General features: G+C 42.1%; 1 protein-coding gene and 1 long non-coding RNA gene across 3 annotated transcripts in view; one reads left to right on the top strand and one right to left on the bottom strand.

Moving 5' to 3' along the window:
- The window catches only part of LOC126470560 (PAS domain-containing serine/threonine-protein kinase), a 426,440-nt gene that overhangs the window by 91,874 nt on the left and 312,879 nt on the right, over positions 1–21,687 (top strand). The window lies entirely within an intron of this gene.
- The window catches only part of LOC126470601 (uncharacterized), a 43,144-nt gene that overhangs the window by 20,916 nt on the left and 541 nt on the right, over positions 1–21,687 (bottom strand). The gene's annotated exons all lie outside the window — the stretch shown is intronic.

The following is a 21,687-nucleotide window of genomic DNA, read 5'->3' as shown; positions in this document are numbered from 1 at the left end:
CGCTCAACTGCGCGGTCATCAGTGCCTGTACACATTCCCAATCTGTACTCAGTCCAGTCTATCCACTTTCATGAATGATGATGGAAAGATGAGGACAACAGAAACACCCAGTCCCCGGGCAGAGAAGAGATACAAGAATTACATACATGAAGGTTCACAACAAATCCTGATTAATTTAAAAGTATAGAACCGAAATGACAGACATGATTTGATCGTTCTTGTATGTAGACTGCCTTCTATGGGCATTTACACGAATCCGTTGAAAGTAATCATAGCAGAGATGGCTGTATTTGATTACCTTGACAATGGCTTGCGGGTATCGATAGATACGCTCCAGCGAGGCCCACACAGACACCATCGTAGAGGACGGAACGCTGATGAAGCAGCCGCTGTCTGATGACTTGGAAGTCGATCGTCGTGTTCCTGCTTTGATAGACGACAGCAGCGAAGAAACTGACTGCCACAAATTCGGACTCCAGTGATCAGAATAAACCACTGAACCCAGGGGCGATTCTAGAAGTCGGTCAAGGGGAGGGGGGCTAATAGGGGGGAGGGGGTTTGGGGGAATGGAATATGGCTTAACAAAAGGAGAGTTGGGGTCCTCTACCGACAAACTGGTAAAATTTGGTGTTGCTTAAAGTAGTTTTTGGTGACTGTTTTGGAGTTCAGGGTAAAAAATGTGTATTAACAAATGATAAGACGCCTATTTTAAGTTAAATGATATTTATTGGTTTATTGCCGCTGTTATTCTTTTGTTAAAATGCATTTGGAATACATTGTAACCTATTTTGCTACATAATTATAAAAAAAGGATTGTACCTGTTGGAGTAATATATTCGCTGATTTCTGAAGTAATTTTATCCAGTGTAATATGGTCTCCATAGGGGGGAGGGCTATAGGCCCCATAGCCCCTCTCCCCCCCCCCCCTTGCCACCACCCCTGACTGAAGCAATCCATCACACTATCGTCAAAGAACCTGATTATAAACTTGGACAAATGGTGGCTCCAAAACCTCTACGTACTATTTAGCATTAACGAATATTTGATATAATAGTACGTTGGTCTTATAAATGAATTCTTTGAAATAACATGACAAGATACTCAAAAAAATATAAATTTGTCGTCGCGTTAATCATGACAGAAAATCGTGTAAATAAAAGAAGCGCATTTGGAATATGTAAAATACGCGTCAGTTACATCAGTAAGGGAATGGATGCCTTTTATAGAAAACAGCTCGTCAAAACATGTAGTATTTATACAAAAATTATTAAAATCCTAAAATATTTGGTTAAAAGAGAGAATTTGTGTGGGCATCCATGTGTATAACTATGGTACGATATTATGTACTGCCATAATCTTCTTAACTAGTATTGTTGGTACCAGTGGTACGTGATACTGAATGAAGGTCTTGATTTCTTTATTATAAAAGTATAAATAGAAAGCTGCAGCAGTGTTACAGTAAATCGCTAAAAAGTTCAAAGAAGTATCTTTGTCTAAAATCTTCCTGTTCATACAACAGCTACAGCGTTTATTTTTAAAAAGTGCGTAAATTTTCATCTCCTCAAGCGTATTCAGTGGTAATCTCTTAGGTGCGTTATGAAGAATTCTCAAGCTGTTGTCAGTGGAACCTTCTGAATGCTTATTCTGCCCCAAATGTTGACCGAACAGTGAATTGTTGCGAGAGGTACCTAATACAAGTTTCTTAAACCGCAAATCATAGTTTGTTCCTGTCTGGCCAATATATTGCTTATCACAGTCTTACCACAATATTATATATACACCTGAATTCAAGTACATAGCATTGCGCTTCCCAATCGTGTGCCTCACTTTAGTTGTAGTACATTGTTAGTGGTGAACGTAATGGCCACTTTAGTGTTTTTAAATAATCCATTTATTCTCTCCGAAATAATTCCTATATAAGACGTTTTAGTAAATTTTCAAATATGGGATGCAGGACTGTTATTGAACTTTTGTAATTTACGCAATAAAGTGTGAACTACATTAGTGTTAAAAAGATTGACTACGGCAGCTTGCTTTAAAATATCTAATTCTCTCTCTGAATATCAGTGGGTTCAAGGGGAAATTTCAACTTTCTATGAATCACAGATCGGAAAAATTATATATGCATGTACGTAAAAGATATATAATTATAAAATGGGATGGTTCTTCTCAAAATAAACACTTCGTAGTCGCACGCGTAAGTTGAAATGTACTCCCCAGTTTCTATCTGAACTCATGTGGAAGGTACAGTCTTACGAAAGCCGATGAATCTTTTTGAAAGACTCTGTAGATATGCCTGGTAGACTTCGATGTTTCAAAGACCTATGCGTACTGCTCCTGGTTTTTTCCTTCTGGCACATGTCGCTTTCCTTTCTGGGGCCTAAAATCTTCATAAGCGTTTTCCCCTGTAGCTTTCTGATCTCCTCCGTTTGTGCGTCGCTGTTTTGAGTCAGATGTATGGATGCTGAAAATGAGTTACAAGTTCGTGGCGCCCTCCATCGGCAATGCTGGAATTCAGTATGGTGTTGGCCCACCATTAGCCTTGGTGACAGCTCCCACTCTCGCAGGCATACGTTCAATCCGGTGCTGGAAGGTTTCTTGGGGAATGGCAGCCCATTCTTCACGGAGTGCTGCACTTAAGAGAGGTATCAATGTCGGTCAGTGAGCGCTGGCATGTACTCGGCGTTCAAAAATATCCCAATGGCGTTCTATACGATTCAGGTCAGGACTCTTTGCAGGTCAGTCCATTACAGGGATGTCATTGTCGTGCAATCATTCCGCCACAGGCCGTGCATTATTAACAGCTACTGGATAGTTTTGAAAGATGCAATCGCCATCCCCGAAATGTTCTTCAACAGTGAGAAGCAAGAAGGTGCTTAAAACACCAACGTACGCCTGTGCTGTGATAGTGGCACACAAAACAACAAGGGGTGCAAGCTCTTCCTCCCCCCCCCCCCCCCTCATGAAAAACACGACCACACAATAACACCACCGCTCAAAATTTTACTGATGGCACTTCTTACTCTGGCAGATGACGTTCAGCAAGCATTCGCCATATCCACATCCTGCCATCGGATCGCCACATTGTGTACCGTCATTCGTCACTCCACACAACGTTTTTCCACTGTTCAACTGTCCAATGTTTACTCTCCTTACACCATCGAGACGTCGTTTGCCATTTACTGGCGTAATGTGTGGCTTATGAGCAGCCGCTCGACCATGAAATCCAAGTTTTCTCATCTCCCGCCTAACTGTCATAGTACTTGCAATGGATCCTGATGCAGTTTGGAATTCCTGTGTGATGGTCTGGATAGATGTCTGCCTATTACACATTACGACCCTCTTCAACTGTCGGCGGTCTCTGCCAGCCTAAAGGCGACGTCAACCTGTACGCTTTTGTGCTATACATGTCCCTTCACGTTACAACTTCACTATCACATCGGAAACAGTGGAGCTAGAGATGTTTAGAAGTGTGGAAATCTCGCGTACAGACGTATGACACAAGTGACAACCAATCAACTGACCACGTTGGGAAAGCGTGAGTTCCGCAGAGCGCCCCATTCTGCTCTCTCACGATGTCTAATGACTACTGGGGTCGCTGATATGGAGTACCTGGCAGTAGGTAGCGGCACAATGCACTTAATATGAAAAACATATGTTTTTGTGGGTGTCCAGATACTTTTGATCACATCTACAAGGACATCTACAAGGATACTCTGCAAATCACATTCAAGTGCCTGGCAGAGGGTTCATTGAATCACCTTCACAATTCTCTATTATTCCAATCCCATATAGTGCGCGGAAAGAATGAACACCTATATCTTTCCCTAGAAGCTCTGATTTCGCATATTTTATCGTGGTGATCGTTCCACCCTATGTAGGTCGATGTCAACAAAATATTTTCGCATTCGGAGGAGAAAGTTGGTGATTGGAATTTCATGAGAAGATTCCATTGCAACGAAAAACGCCTTTCTATTAATGTTTTCCACCCCAAATCCTGTATCATTTCTGTGACACTCTCTCCCATATTTCGTGATAATATAAAACATGCTGCATTTCTTTGAACTTTTTCGATGTACTCCATTAGTCCTATCTGGTAAGGATCCCACACCACTCAGCAGTATTCTAAAAGAGGACGGACAAGCATATTGTAGGCAGTCTCCTTAGCAGGTCTGTTACATTTTGTAAGTGCCAATGAAACGCAGTCTTTGGTTAGCCTTCCCCACAACATTTTCTGTGTGTTCCTTCCAATTTAAGTTGTTCGTAATTGTAATACCTAGGTATTTAGTTGAATTTACGGCTTTTAGATTAGACTGATTTATCGTGTAACCGAAGTTCAATGAGTTCCTTTTAGCACTCATGTGGATGACCTGACACTTTTCATTATTTAGGTTCAACTGCCACTTTTCGCACCATTCTGATGTTTCTTCTAAATCGTTTTGCAGTTTGTTTTGATCTTCTGATGACTGTATTAATCGATAAATGACAGCGTCATCTGCAAAACAACCAAAGACAGCTGCTCAGATTGTTTCCTTAATCATTTATATAGATAAGTAACAGCAAAGGGCCTGTAACACTACCTTGGGGAACGCCAAAAATCACTTCTGTTTTACTCAATGACTTTCCGTCAATTACTACGAACTGTGAGCTCTCTGACAGGAAATCACAAATCCAGTCACATAACTGAGACAATGTTCCATAAGCACGCAATTTCATTACCAGCCGCTCGTGTAGTACAGCCATCCAGAAATATGGAATCGATCTGAAATCCCCTGTCAATAGCACTCAACACTTCATGTTAATAAAAAGCTAGTTGTGTTTCACAAGAACAATGTTTTCTAAACCCATGTTGACTGTGTGTCAATAGACCGTTTTCTTCAAGGTAATTCATAATGTTTGAACACAATATATGTTCTAAAATTCTGCTGCATATTGATATTAACAATATGGGCCTGTAATTTAGTGGATTACTCTTACCACCTTTCTTGAATATTGGTGTGACCTGTGCAACTTTCCAGTCTTTGGGTACGGATCTTTCGTCGAGCGAACGGTTGTCTATGATTGATAAGTATGGAGCTAACGCACCAGCACACTCCAAAAGAAACCCAATCCATATACAGTCTGGACCAGAAGACCTGCTTCCATTAATTGACCCAAGCAGCCTCACCACTCTGAGGATATCCACTTCCACGTTACTCACGTTGGCAGCTGTTCTCGATTTCAATTCCGGAATATTCACTTCATCCTCCCTTGCGACGGCATTACATTCACATAGTGAATGTAATGCTTCTAGCCTTATCACTGCGCAGTTCCCACTGACGGATATAGATTTGTCTGCTTCTTAGTTTTCTAATTTGTATGATGGACTGTTGGTTGTACGACCATGTCTTTTCGGCACAAGATCTTCCTTTAGCAAATCTTGCTTGGTATTCACCGATATGACTTTCTGTCTGCTTGTCTACCGTTTATCAGCGGTAGTTTTTGAGAGGATATTGCAAGTGGCTGATGTACCCCTGTAGTTACTCATACCATTGAGGGTTCCCTCCTTGTGTAATGTGCATATGATCGCCGTACTCCAACCCTCTGGTTACTTCCTCTTTTACCAGTTCGTTCACGAGCATTGTGATATTTAAAACCATTTTATTACCTGCCAATTTTGTAATTTCAACCCGTACTTGCCCTTGTTATTATTTTTGATCCCCTTCATTTCTCTTACTTTCTCTTCTTGTGGTATCTCCTCCAACTGTTAATTCTCTTTAGACCCGTTCCTTTCTAGTTTTTTTTAAAAGGAATTACAAAATTCAGTAGTTCCTCAACGTTTCCTGTTAACATTTTACTGCCATCTTTCATATTTACTGCCACTACCAGTTTTATCGCTGAAGATTAAGCCTCTGCTACCGTATCCTCTCATTCTGCTTTTTAACACTCTGTAGAGCTGCCTTACGTCGCTTTTTCCTGGAGTTTTCTTCTCATTCAATCGGTTTGGCTTTACTTGTTTCCATTTTGTCTCATCGCACAATGTTTGCAGCCTGCTTTATAGTTTCTCGGTTACCCTCTCTCTCTGTTTCAGTTATCTGCCCTTAGTTAACTTTCTCAAGTAGCCCTTCTCCTATGATACTTCTTCCCATGCCTCATGTGTATCCATACCTCTAGATGTCACTATTACCGTACAACTGACACTGATGGATTAACACATTCGAGGCAGAACCGAGCAGTACTGAATGCGAGCTTGAGGGTGAACACAGAATTGGATATTATTGTTGTCAACAGCAAGTATCGTGAGTAAGAAGGACAGTATTGTTGCCAGACAAGACACACAGCGCGCGCCGTCGACATCTGCACTGCTGTGCAGATTTTTCAGTGTAATACAGGTACTAATATATATGGGGAAAGAAACCAAACGAAAAATTACTCTGTAACGAGCTACGGTAGGCCACAGTTTCTTTATACCTACATACTCAGAGATTGTCTCTGAACAGCCTCCGAAATTTTAATGGTTGAGTTTACCTCAATGGTATGAACTCTCGGTATATTTCATCATCATCTGATTGTCTTAAGAGCCTTTCGAACAAACTCATGGTCAATCGAGTAGACCGCAGCTGGGTAGCGCATCTGGAGTGTAAACCGGCAAAGAGACGAACACATTCTGAAATGTATGTGGATGTTTATTTTACAATTTATCAATCACATACGTGACTAAGATGTGATCTATTCGACAGTCCTCTCATTCATTTGCTATTTAAACTGTAGAATACAGCCCAATTTTGTGATTACTGTGAAGTACATTTCTTTCTTTTGGGAAGTAGTTACTGCAAGAGGAAGACGATGTTCTGTCAAGCGCTATAACGTGTGATGGAAGATCCAGGTAGCTGTCAGTGGTGATTCCCCTCGGCGACAGTCGAAAACGATAAGCAAGTGGGTGCTTGTGCGCTGATTAGTTGACCTCGTGCTGCGTAAGGTTGATAACAACTCCGCTACATTGCAGGCGAATAATAATGCCCGAAGAACCTTCGCTAAGTTCGTACACATATGTAACAAAAATCTCAAGGACTACTCTGTAACGAATCACAGTGGGCCACAGGTTCCTTAGACAGACATCAAAAAAAGTTTTGCATCACCCCAGTTTCCAAAACTGCTGAAGATACACGTTGACTGTGGATATTGTATCACAGACACAGTCACTTTGACTGTTCAGAGACGTCACTAAACCCGCCCAAAGATGTGAACAACCATGCATGAGCAACGCCTGTTACACGGAGGGGGTCTGACAGCTGATAAATTCCAGTCATTCCACCAGGAAGGAGGTACACGATTTGTGTTGTCTGTAATTCATCCATGCCTAGATGGTCAAAACCGCTGTTCGATCGCGTCCGCATTGTTGCTTTGTGCCAGGAAGGGCTCTCAATAAGGGAAGTGTCCAGGAGTCTCGGAGTGAACCAAAGCGATGTTGTTCGGACATGGAGGAGATACAGAGAGACAGGAACTGTCTATGGCATGAATCTCTCAGGCCGTCCAAGGGCTACTACTGCAGTGGATGACCGCTACATACGGATTATGGCTCAGAGGAACCCTGACAACAAAGCCACCATGTTGAATGATGCTTTTCGTGCAGACACAGGACGACGTGTTACACCTCAAACTGTGCTCAATAGGCTGCATGATGCGCAACTTCACTCCTGACGTCCATGGCGAGGTCCATCTCTGCAACCACGACACCATGCAGCGCGGTACAGATGGGCCCAACAACATGCCGAATGGACCGCTCAGGATTTGCATCACGTTCTCTTCACCGATGAGTGTCGCATATGCCCTAAATCAGACAATCGTCGGAAACGTGTTTGAAGGCAACCCGGTCAGGCTGAACGCCTTAGACACATTGTCCATCGAATGCAGCAAGGTGGAGGTTCCGTACTGTTTTGGAGTGGCATTATGTGGGGCCGATGTAAACCACTGGTGGTCATGGAAGGCGCCGTAATGGCTTTACAATACCTGAATGGCATCCTCCGACCGATAGTGCAACTATATCGGCAGCATATTGGCGAGACATTCGTCTTCATGGACGACAATTCGGTCCCCATCGTGCACATCTTGTGAATGACTTCCTGCAGAATAACGACATCTTTGGACTAGAGTGGCCAGCATATTCTCCAGACGTGAACCCTATCTAACATGCCTGGGATAGTTTGAAAAAGGCTCTTTATGGGCGACGTGACCCACCAACCACTCTGAGGGATGTACAACCAATCGCCATTGAGGAGTGGGACAATCTGGACCAACAGTGCCTTGATGAACTTGTGGATACTATGCCACGACGAATACAGGCATGCATCAATGCAAAAGGACATGCTACTGGTATTAGAGGTAACGATGTCATCAGCAATCAGGACCACCACCTCTGAAGGTCTCGCTGTATCGTGGTACAAGACGCAATGTGTGGTTTTCATGAGTAATAAAAAGGACGGAAATGATGTTTATGTAGATCTCTACTCCAGTTTTCTATACAGGTTACGTAACTCTCGGAACCGAGGTGATGCAAAACTTTCTTTTTATGTGAGTATCTTAATACTCGCTGTATAGGTTACATACCATCGCCAGCAATGGAAATGAAAAATCTAGAAACTCACAAATTACTAGTAGTTATTCCTGATTGACAGTCTCCAAAATAAATATCTATTTTCTCTGTTCCCGAGTACATGTATGTCCTACTATCAGTTCAAAGGTATCCGGATTCCCATTAGTGGACTTTAATACGGGATGTGTCCATCTTCCGCCTTTATGATGGCTTGAATTTTGCTGAGGACACTTCCGAGGAGGTGTCTGAATGTCTATGGACGAATGGCAGCCCAGTATTCTTCAAAAATCGAAACCAGAGCAGGCAGTGATGTTGGTCGCTGGAGGCTGGAGCGAAGTAGACGTTCTACCTCACCCCAGAGATGTTTCATTGAGTTCAGGTCGGAAAAACCCGCCCATTTCAGGAATGCTGTTCTGTACAAACCGTCACCTTACACATACTGCTTTATCACAGCGTACATTGTCATGCTGATATAAACAATGATCGTCTGCCAAATGTCCATCTGCTGTATGCAGCACACAGTGTGTAAAATGTGTTTGTATCCTTCTGCATTCAGCGTTTTCTTAATCACAGTAAGGTGACCACATCCTAAACATTAAAAACAACTCTCCACAACCGTAACACCACCTTCTATATACTTCGCTGTTGGCACAACACATAATGGCAGGCAACGTTCTCCAGGCATTCCACAAAGCCAAACCCTTCCATCGCATTGCCACAGGATGTAACTTGCGTCATAACTCCAAACCGCTCGTTTCCAGTCATACAATGGCTGGCGGCGCCGCTGTTTAGACCACCTCAAATGTCATTTAGCACTGTCTACGGAAATGCGTAGCTTATGAGGAGTGCCTCGACCATTGCACCCTATTCTTTCATTGTGCTGCCGCGCGGGGTAGCTGCGCGGTCTGGGCGTCTTGTCACGTCGGAGGTTCGAGTCCTCCCTTGAGCATGGGTGTGCGTGTCGTCCTTAGCGTAAGTTAGGTTAAGTAGCGGGTAAGCTTAGGGACCGATGACCTCAGCAGTTTGGTCCCATAAGACCTTTCCAATTTTTCCATTGTGCTAGCTGGGCTGCTCGTAGCGCTTTGGAACTCAGTAGTGTTCCTTCCGTTGATTCCATCCTGATTTTTTTGTTTTGTTTGTGTTCTTTTTATATTTTTGCAACAACCCTCCTCAATTCTCCATAGTCTCTTGTCCATCGGTAAATGAGGTCTGTCTGGTCTTGGTGTATCTGCGATTATTTCTTCGCAATTTCAGTTCAAAATCACATTACCAACAGTACACTCGACGTACGCAGCTTTAGAAGGGTTGGAATGTCCCTGACTGATTCGTTTCTCAGGTGACATCCATTGCCTCGTCCACGTTCGAAGTCACTGAACTGTACTGACAGACTCATTCTGCTTTGCTGCTTCTCTACTGATAACACAATATTCCCTGCCTCCTTTTATACTTTTACCTTTATTCCTGTACCTTTGTTCCTATACCTTTATTCCTCTCAAGGCATCCTACAGTCGATTCCGCACTACACAGGGCTGTTCGGATGCTCTTGACCAGATAGTGCAAATGAAAAATATGTAGACGGTAGGTAAGAAACGTGCTTAACGGCTATAACAACATTCTGTTATGCTATTCTATTCATAAAGACTGTGGTGGACTACGATAGTAGTCGATTTTGTTAGAGAGTCATTTAGTGTCCAGTGTAAATTGAAAGTAATTGCAGAAGATCTGTTTCATCTCTGAGTAATTACTGCAACCTACATCCTTCTGAATCTGCTTACTTTATTCATATCTTGGTCTCTCTCTACGATTTTTACTACCCCCCCCCCCCCCCCCCCCCACACACACACACACTTCCTGTGATCCCTTAATGTCCCCCTTCTTCTAGTTAGGCTGTGCCACGAAGCCCTTTCTTACCCAGTTCTTTTCAGCACTTCCCCATTAGTTACGTGATCTACCCGTCTAATCTTCAGCATTCTTTGTAGCACAACATTTCAACTATTTGTCATCCATGTTTTACTTCCGTACGTGGCTACACTCCAGCCAAATACTTTCAGAAAAGTTTTCTTGACACTTAAATCTATACTTGATGTTAACAAATTTCTCTTCTTCAGAAACGCTTTCCTTGCCATTGCCAGTCTACATCTACAGATTCTCTATTTCGGCCATCATCTGTTATTTTGCTGCCCATATAGCAAAACCCCTCTACTACTTTAAGTGTCCCATTTCCTAATCTAATTCCCTCGGCATCACCTGATTTAATTCGATTTTATGCCACTACCCTTGTTTTGCTCTTGTGGTTAGTCATCTTATATCCACCTTTCAAGACGTTGTCCATTCCGTTCAACTACTCTTTCAAGTCCTTTGCTGTCTCTGACAGAGTTACAATGTCATCGGCAATCCTCAAAGTCTTTATTTCTTCTTCCCACTCCCAATTTTTCTTTTGTTTCTTTTACTGCTTGCTCAATATACAGGTTGAATAACATCGAGGATAGGCTACAACCTTGTCTTACCCCCTCTCAACCACTGCTTCCCTTTCGTGCCCCACGACTCTTATAAATGCCATCTGGTTTACTTACCAATTGTAAATTGCCTTTCACTCCTTGTATTTTACCCCTGCCACCTTCAGAATTATGAAGAGAGTATTCCAGACAACATTATCAAAAACCTTCTCTAAGCCTATATATGCTATAAACGTTAACCCATAGTCTGTGACAAGTTGAAGGGTGAGTATTGCCTCGCGTATTGCTACATTTCTCCAGGATCCAAACCGATCTTCCCCGAGGTCAGATTCTACCAGTTTTTCTATTCTTCTTTAAAGAACTCGTGTTAGTATTTTCCAACCATGACTTATTAAAGCGATAGTTCGGTAATATTCGCTCCTCTCAGCACCTGCTTCCTTTGCTATTGGAATAATTATAGTCTTTTTGAGGTCATGCATCTTGCTCACCAGTTGGAAAAGTTTGAAATGGCTTGCCCTCCCAAGGCTATCAGTAGTTCTAAAGGAATGTCATCTACTTCCAGGGCCTTGTTTCGACGTAGGTCTTTCAGACCTCTGCCAAATTCTGCTCGTGGTATCGCATCTCCCATCTCATCCTCATCTACGTCCTCTTCCATTTCTATGATACAGCCCAGACGTACATATCCCTCGTATAGACCTCTATACACTCCTTCCACCTTTCTGCTCTCCCTTCTTTGCTTAGGAATCATTTTTCATCTACTCTCTTGATATCCTACCCCCATGAACCATGGACCTTCGACCATGGACCTTGCCGTTGGTGGGGAGGCTTGCGTGCCTCAGCAATACAGATGGCCGTACCGTAGGTGCAACCACAACGGAGGGGTATCTGTTGAGAGCCCAGACAAACGTGTGGTTCCTGAAGAGGGCCAGCAGCCTTTTCAGTAGTTGCAAGGGCAACAGTCTGGATGATTGACGGATCTGGCCTTGCAACACTAACCAAAACGGCCTTCATGTGCTGGTACTGCGAACGGCTGAAAGCAAGGGGAAACTACAGCCGTAATTTTTCCCGAGGGCATGCAGCTTTACTCTATGATTAAATGATGATGGCGTCCTCTTGGGTAAAATATTCCGGGGGTAAAATAGTCCTCCATTCGGATCTCCGGGCGGGGACTACTCAAGAGGACGTTGTTATCAGGAGAAAGAAAACTAGCGTTCTATGGATCGGAGCGTGGAATGTCAGATCCCTTCATCGGGCAGGTAGATTAGAAAATTTAAAAAGGGAACTGGGTAGGTTGACGTTAGATATAGTGGGAATTAGTGAAGTTCGGTGGCAGGAGGAACAAGACTTTTGGTCAGGTGAATACAGGGTTATAAATACAAAATCAAATAGGGGTAATGCAGGAGTAGGTTTAATAATGAATAAAAAAATAGGAGTGCGGGTAAGCTGCTACCAACAGCATAGTGAACGCATTCTTGTGGCCAAGATAGACACGAAACCCATGCCTACTACAGTAGTACAAGTTTATATGCCAACTAGCTCTGCAGATCATGAAGAAATTGATGAAATGTATGATGAGATAAAGAAATTATTCAGGTAGTGAAGGAAGACGAAAACTTAATAGCCATGGGTGACCGGAATTCGAGAGTAGGAAAAGGGAGAGAAGGAAACATAGTGGATGAATATGGATGGGGGGAGAGGAATGAAAGAGGAAGCCGTCTGGTAGAATTTTGCACAGAGCATAACTTAATCATAGCTAACACTTGGTTCAAGAATCATAAAAGAAGGTTGTATACATGGAAGAACCCTGGAGATACTAGAAGGTATCAGATAGATTATATAATGGTAAGACAGAGATTTAGGAACTAAGTTTTAAATTGTAAGACATTTCCAGGGGCAGATGTGGACTCTGACCACAATCTATTGGTTATGAACTGTAGATTAAAACTGAAGAAACTGCAAAAAGGTGGGAATTTAAGGAGATGGGACCTGGATAAACTGAAAGAACCAGAGGTTGTACAGAGTTTCAGGGAGAGCATAAGGGAACAATTGACAGGAATGGGGGAAAGAAAGGCAGTGAAGGCAGCAGAGGATCAAGTAGTTAAAAAGACGAGGGCTAGTAGAAATCCTTGGGTAACAGAAGAAATATTGGATTTAATTGATGAAAGGACAAAATTTAAAAACGCAGTAAATGAAGCAGGCAAAAGGGAATACAAACGTCTCAAAAATGAGATCGGCAGGAAGTGCAAAATGGCTAAGCAGGGATGGCAAGAGGATGAATATAAGGATGTAGAGGCTTATCTCACTAGGGGTAAGATAGATACTGCCTACAGTAAAGTTAAAGAGACCTTTGGAGAAAAGATAGCCACTTGTATGAATATCAAGAGCTCAGATGGAAACCCAGTTGTAAGTAAAAAAGGGAAAGCAGAAAGGTGGAAGGAGTATATAGAGGGTCTATACAAGGGCGATGTAATTGAGGACAATATTATGGAAATGGAAGAGGATGTAGATGAAGATGAAATGGGAGATACGATACTGCGTGAAGAGTTTGACAGAGCACTGAAAGACCTGAGTCGAAACAAGGCCCCGGGAGTAGACAACATTCCATTGGAACTACTGACGGCCTTGGGAGAGCCAGTCATGACAAAACTCTACCATCTGGTGAGCAAGATGTATGAGACAGGCGAAATACCCTCAGACTTCAAGAAGAATATAATAATTCCAATCCCAAAGAAAGCAGGTGTTGACAGATGTGAAAATTACCGAACTATCAGTATAATAAGTCACAGCTGCAAAATACTGACGCGAATTCTTTACAGACGAATGGAAAAACTGGTAGAAGCCGACCTCGGCGAAGATCAGTTTCGATTCCGCAGAAATGTTGGAACACGTGAGGTAATACTGACCCTACGACTTATCTTGGAAAATAGATTAAGGAAAGGCAAACCTACGTTTCTAGCATTTGTAGACTTAGAGAAAGCTTTTGACAATGTTGACTGGAATACTCTCTTTCAAATTCTAAATGTGGCGGGGGTAAAATACAGGGAGCGAAAGGCTATTTACAATTTGTACAGAAACCAGATGGCAATTACAAGAGTCGACGGTCATGAAAGGGAAGCAGCGATGGGAAGCAAGTGAGACAGGGTTGTAGCCTGTCCCCGGTGTTATTTAATCTGTATATTGAGCAATCAGTGAAGGAAACAAAATAAAAATTCGGTGTAGGTATCAAAGTCCATGGAAAATAAATAAAAACGTTGAGGTTCGTCGATGACATTGTAATTCTGTCAGAGACAGCAAAGGACTTGGAAGAGCAGTTAAACGGAATGGACAGTGTCCTGAAAGGAGGATATAAGATGAACATCAACAAAAGCAAAACGAGGATAATGGAATGGAGTCGAATTAAGTTGGGTGATGCTGAGGGAATTAGATTAGGAAATGAGAAACTTAAAGTAGTGAAGGAGTTTTGCTATTTGGGGAGCAAAATAACTGATGATGGTCGAAGTAGAGAGGATATAAAATATAGACTGGCAATGGCAAGGAAAGCGTTTCTGAAGAAGAGAAATTTATTAACATCGAGTATAGATTTAAGTGCCAGGAAGTCGTTTCTGAAAGTATTTGTATGGAGTGTAGCCATGTATGGAAGTGAAACATGGACGATAAATAGTTTGGACAGGAAGAGAATAGAAGCTTTCGAAATGTGGTGCTACAGAAAAATGCTGAAGATTAGATGGGTAGATCACATAACTAATGAGGAGGAATTGAATAGAATTGGGGAGAAGAATTTGTGGCACAACTTGACAAGAAGAAGGGACCGGTTGGTAGGACGTGTTCTGAGGCATCAAGAGATCACAAATTTAGCATTGGAGGGCAGCGTGGAGGGTAAAAATCGTAGAGGGAGACCAAGAGATGAATACAGTAAGCAGATTAAGAAGGATGTAGGTTGCAATAGATACTGGGAGATGAAGAAGCTTGCACAGGATAGAGTAGCATGGAGAGCTACATCAAACCAGTCTCGGGACTGAAGACAACAACAACAACAATTCTTGTTATTTATACATTTGGTTCTCTTTTCTCCAAAGGCCGCTTTAATTTCCCTGTAGGCTGCATCTATGTTTCTTCTAGCGATATATGCCTTGAAAACCCTACATTTGTCCTCTAGCTATTCCTGCTTAGCCATTTTGCACCTCCTGTTAATCTCATTTTTAGACGTTTGTATGCCCTTTCACCTCCTTTATTTATTGCATTTTTATATTTCCTCTTTTCATCAGTTGAATTCAATATCTCTTGTGTTATCCAAAGACTTCTACTGGGCCTTGTCTTCTTACCTATTTGATCCTGTGCTGCCTTCACTATTCCACCTCTCAAAGCTACCCACTCTTCTTCTATTGTAATCCTTTCCCCTGTTCTAGTAAACCATCGCCTAATACTCCTTCTTAAAATCTCAACAACCTCCCGTTCTTTGAGTTTATTCAGGTCCCATTTCCTCAATTTCCTACCTTTTTGCAATTTCTTCAGTTTTAATCTACGCTTCATAACCAATAAACTGTGGTCAGAGTCCACATTTTCCCCTGGAAATGTATTACAATTTAAAACCTGCTTCCTAAATGTATAATCAATCTGAACCCTTCCATTGTCTCCACGTCTCTTCCACATATGCAGCCTCCTTTCCTGATTCTTAAACCAAGTGTTAGCGATGATTAAATTATGCTCTGTGCAAAATTCTACCAGGCGGCTTCCTCTTTAATTCCTTTCCCCCAGTACATATTCACCTCTATTTTCCCTTCTCTTCCTTTACCTGCTGTCGAATTCCAGTCCCCCATCACAACTAAAGTTTCGTCTCCCATAACTAGTTAATAATTTCTTTTATCTCATCATACATTTCTTCAATCTCTTGATCTGCGGAGCTAGTTGGCATGTCAACTTGTGCTGCTGTAGTGGGTGTGGGCTCCGTGTCTATCTTGGCTGCAGTAATGCATTCCCTACGCTGTTCTTAATAGCTTACCCACAGTCCTATTTTCCTATTCGTTATTAAACCAACACCTGCATTACCTCTATTTGATTTTGTTTTTACAGCCCTGTATTCATCTGACCAGAAGCCCTGTTCCTTCTGCCACCAAACTTCACTAATTCGCTCTACATCTAAATCTGACCTATCCATTTCCTTTTTCAGATATTCTAACCTATCGGCCCGATTAAGGGACCTAGATGAATGGAACAATATTTACTTTCAAATGTGACAGTCTTCTTTTTATTCTGTCTGGAGGCGATGGGTGATCTTTGCTGCCACTTCATGATAATTATCCTTTACTTCATCTTACAGACCTAGAATGACGAAACCCAGAAATTGGAGTAATAATAAGGAGTCATCCTGTTTGTCTAGAGAGGAGGGGGAGGGAAGCCTTCATTTTCCCCCCACTTTTTAGTCACACAGATGCCTGAGAGACATGGGTGACTTTGTCTTTGATCGTGATCTGGTTAGATCTCTCACAGTGGACGGGTCACATTGCAGGGAAAACGTGACAAGTACCAGGATATATTGCAAACCTGAAAATACGTCATGCATTTGCCCTAGAGGCGTGAGTGGTGACCTTAAGATCTTAGACCCCGTCCTGACCCAGTAATGAGACCCCCGATGATTATAACATGTAAATAACACTGATGAAATATTCTCATATTATCAGCCGGGTCGTAGTGTCGCAACGTTTCGGTGAGTTTCCTACTCGCTATTTTAGGCGATGATCTTGACCTGAAGATAACGAGTAGGAAACTCTCGAAATAATGCAAGAAGACGACGCCACGGATCGGCTGAAACACAAGATTTGATCAGTGAAATTCGCCGAGAAAGACTACTTTCCCCTGTGAAAAAAATTATGGAACAGATTGGATGTGGTAGACACATAAGAACGAAAAAGAGAATCCTAAAATAGGAAGAGGTCGAGAGTAGCGTAAAACTGATAACTTTAAGAAAAGGTTAAAAGAAACCAGAAAAAAGCACCGAGGAGCCGATAAGTGCAATCTGCAGAAAAATTTCAGATTTACCTTGAGGCTAGTTTCGTCATACATTACATGTGGCTCTTTGTCACTTATCCACACCATACCAGTGAAGTCCTCGTTTATCTGCGGTTGATGCAAGACTTTATCAATACCTGATAGTGGTAGCGTTGAAAACAGTTGATGCATCACTGCATCCACTGCTGTCTTGTGCTTAGGCCTATAACGCCTCGCTTTCCCACACTGATATACAGTATATGCGATCTTACGTAAAGAGGTTTTAAAACTCCCATCCAAGATTCACATTACTCTTCTTCTCATCCCCAGTTCCAATCTTATTGGCCGGACGGGGTAGCCGAGCGGTTCTAGGCGCTACAGTCTGGAACCGCGCGACCGCTACGGTCTCAGGTTCGAATCCTGCCTCGGGATGGATGTGTGTGATGTCCTTAGGTTAGTTGGGTTTAAGTAGTTCTAAGTTCTAGGGGGCTGATGACCTCAGAAGTTAAGTGCCATAGTTCTCAGAGCCATTTGAACCCCAATCTTATTCCCGTCCTAGTCTACCTTTCCCTAGAGAACGGGTCATAAATCTCTATTTACCACGTAACCAGCCGCATCAGTTTCAGTAATGATTGTTTCTCGTGATTGAACTATGATATGGAAAATTACGGCTTCAAATTAAAACAGTCCGTTATGGCTAACATACTTCTTATTTATTGCTTCATTTCTTACACAAATATGAACTGAAAGAAACATACTGTCGGGAAATGCTTATTTGCCACGCTTTCATTAAATTAGTCGAGACTGAGAAACGTAACACGAATAATTTTGCAAATTTTAGCATGCTATCAATAACAGTAATTATTTTGATGATAATTATAATTTTGTCTGGCACAATGACCAGTTGCAGGTCTTTTAATAGGATGCGAATTGAGTGTCCCTGATCTACCCCAGTCATTGAGCCGGAAAAGGGGTACTTACAGTGCGGTTTAACATGGAGTCCGAACCAGATGTCATTCCTAATGACCCTTCACATCGTTGAGGGGTGAAAGCTAGATTAAAGGCAGTGTCAAAAGTTCTATGCTCCGATCAGGATTTGATCCCGCGGCATCTGGGTTTCCAGGTATGCTCTTTACTACTACATCACCGGGCTCGTTATTTTGGTGATTAAGCAGGGCCGACCACCCTACCTTAACTAAAAAATTAAGCCCAGCCGCCACACACCTAAAAAAACATCAGTACATAATTCTTAAAATATTATTTTTTGCTGCTGGATACACGTTGACCAGCTGTCGCTACATGACTGTCAATATTTGACATTTTGCTATTTGAGGAGTCGCCAGAACACCACGTGGTTCGGATTCCATTATCAGCTGTAGTTTCCTTTTCCCTGCCTGGATAACTGAGATAGATTAGGGACACGCAAGTCGTCGAATTGGCGTCCAATTAAAGCAGTTGCACCTGGCCATTGAGCCATGCAAAACTGTCAACTCGATATGCAACCTCATGAGAGAAAAAGTCTAAGAGTAGTGCCAAAAAATGTTAAATAACTGTGCTTTGTGAGGATACAGATCTTAACAGGGTGTTAAGGTGCATCGAAATGGATGTGGAAGCGAGACGTAAGCACAGAAAGATTATCAATGGTGTGTCGGTTATCTGCTTCATCCGTCACACAACTCGCCAGACTGCAATAAGCAGTCAGATATGACATTCCCGGCACAGAAACTTATAGACGCTGCGTGTCGAAAAGTTACTACAGGTCGTGGCTGTTAGGTGACCTAGTGACGTGGCGCAGTGGTAAGACACTGGATTTGCATTCGGGAGAGCGACTGTTCAAATCCCTGATGGTCACACGATTTACCTTTCCCATGGTTTCCCGAAATTGCTTAAGGCAGTTGCCGAGATAATTCCTTTATAAAGAACACGATCGATTTTTTCTCTCATCCATCCCCAATTCGAAATAAAAAAAAATGTTGAATCAGAACACCTTCAGCATTCTAAATTTCCAATCGTTATTTTATTGGAGCAAACAGCTTCAGCGCGACATCACTCTGTCTTCGGGCCCTTGACCAACGTATAGTAAGCACCTCTGATCCAGTCAAAATAGGGGCCAGAATTCGGTGACCGGTACCCGTAGATTTCTTCTGACACAGCGATCCGTTCGATTAATACTAGTCGACTTGCTTTGCACTCGCTGGTAGTACCCTGTGTACTATACTTCTAGTATCCACAGCGGCGCTCGGGGTCAGAGCACAGAGTTATCAGACCTGTTGAGGGGCATATAACGCCCCTAAACTGGTCGTGGTTTAAGCATTGGAAAAAGACTCTTACAACTGAATGGGTATTTTCAACCTCTAATAAAAATGGGTAGTTACATTGTTTCACGATTTTAAACATGGCTGTAGCAGCAACTGTTAAAATTCTTCACAATAAAAGGATGACAGCCAAAAACAGTTGCAGGATAAAAATTTTTTATTAAAATTCTTGACCAAGGTTTCGGTACATATAAATATACCTTTATCAGAAGTAAAACTTCTAAAATTACAACATGCAATGGAGAATAATAAAACAATTATGCCAAAGGCGTCGTCAGTAATTAAGATATCATCTCCATTTGTATAACATGTGTAATGGGCACAGGGTCAAAGCGAACAGTTTAGCACCGTTACATCGCTTATGAACTATGTGATAAATGCAGCATGAAAGCTTAATTGATCATTGCTCTGTACAACTATAAGTCTGTGTTCCCCTACATTCTCACCATTAAAACAGTTATCTTCGAGATGTACAACAAATTTGGTCTTCCTGGTTTTTGGATGCAATTTGCTTTTTGCTATTAGCGCTTCTATTTCTGCAATTGTTGTATCACAGTTTGGCAGCCGTCCAACAGTGAACCCATCCTGCAGACTGCGGAGTGTACTTGGTTCGGATTTCAGCAAAACATATGTTTAAAGGTAAAGTGATATGCAAACACATTCCAATTATATATCTCTGTATATAAAAGGCAGTGTCCTGGCTGGCTGACTCACCATCGCCGTGCCCAAACCGCTAACAATGGAAACTTGAAGTTTGGAGAAGTTGTGAATCTTGTACTGTAGGTGTCGTTTACGACGACATTAGAGCAATTTTAAAGATACATCTCCGAAAATTATTAGGTCTACAACTTTGCTCCGCCGTTTTGCAATAGACGGCAGTAGCGGCAAGTAGGGTTCGAGTGGTTGGTCATAGGTGTAATACAATAAGCTTAGGCATCTGTAAACATAATGCCATAAAATATTAGTCGATTTGTGATTGCATCATAAGGTTATTCTCGATTAAGTACGTCAACTTACGTACCCACTTCTCGCCATTTGCGGGAAGTTTAAATTTTCTACTTTAACATGAAGAAATCTGCGGCTGTGGCTCTTAAAACGCTGGGTAAGACCAAAGGTGAGGGAACTATTAGTGGAAGAACGTGCAGAGAATGTTTTCAACGCCTTAAGAGCGGTGATTCTGATGTCGAAGACCGGCATGGCGGTGGAAGACAGAACGTTTTTGTAGCTACGGAAACAGACGAAGACAGTCACAGTATATCATTATCCAAAGCAATTGATGCGTTATAGTCCAGCACTGAAACTCAAAAGGTTACAATACAGCGATAGACACGTAAAGGTAATTTTGCGGCAGGTCAGTGCTCGACCCCATGTCGCAAAACCCATCAAAATATACATGGAAACGTTGAAATGCGAAGTCCTACACCTACCGCCGTATTTTCCATACGTTGCTCTCTCTGACTACCACCTTTCTCGATCAGTGGCATACAGTCTGACTGACCAGCACTTCCGATCACACGAACAAGTGCAAAATTGTATCGCTTCGTGGATCCCCACAAAAGGCGCCTAGTTCTTCCGCCACGGGATTCGTATGCTATCCAAAAGATCGGAGAATGTAGTGGCCAGTGATGGGCCATACGATGAATCGTAATTTTTTTGTAAGTTTTTCACAATAAAGCCCCGAACTTCGAGAAAAAACGGCGGAAGCAAAGTTGTAGACCTAGTAGTATTTGGTTTCTTGGTCAGAAATAAACATATGCGTGTTTCAGCATTTTTGGAAATTTAACCCTATGGCGTGAAATAATGGGTGGAAGCTTTTTTTGAAAATATAACATTATTAAAGAACCACTAAAGTATTTTTGAAGCTACATCTATGAACATTAGTATTTGACTGCTCAGTTACAAATGAAAAAATACACGTTTCAGTGTTTTTGGAAACTGGACCACCAAGGGGGTGAAATTGGTGATGAGATTTTTTATGAAAATATTTTATTATGAAAACATTTTTGAAGCTAAACCTTTGAAAACTGGTGTTTGGCTTCTCGGTTAGAGACGAAAAAAATAGATGTGTCACTGTCTTTGGAAATTCAACTCTTAAGGGGGTGAAATAGCGTCTGAGTGATTCACAGACTTCTCATCGCCCCGCCCAAATCGCTAAGGATAGAAACCTGAACTTTGGAGAGGGTGTGGATCTTATACTATAGGCATTGGTTAAGAAGGGATAGTCCGAAATCCCACTCTTAAGAGGGTGAAATAGGGGATGAAATGCTTTTTGAAAGGATGGCGCAGTTGAGGGAATTTTGAAGCTAGAACTACGAAAACGGGTATTTGGTTTCTCAGCTGAAAAATACGGCTTTCAGCA

Source organism: Schistocerca serialis, chromosome 1 (genome assembly GCF_023864345.2).
Source record: "Schistocerca serialis cubense isolate TAMUIC-IGC-003099 chromosome 1, iqSchSeri2.2, whole genome shotgun sequence".
NCBI classification, from domain to species: Eukaryota; Metazoa; Arthropoda; class Insecta; order Orthoptera; family Acrididae; genus Schistocerca; species Schistocerca serialis.
Note: the sequence above shows the minus strand (reverse complement) of the source record. Positions and strands in the feature narration are given on the sequence as shown.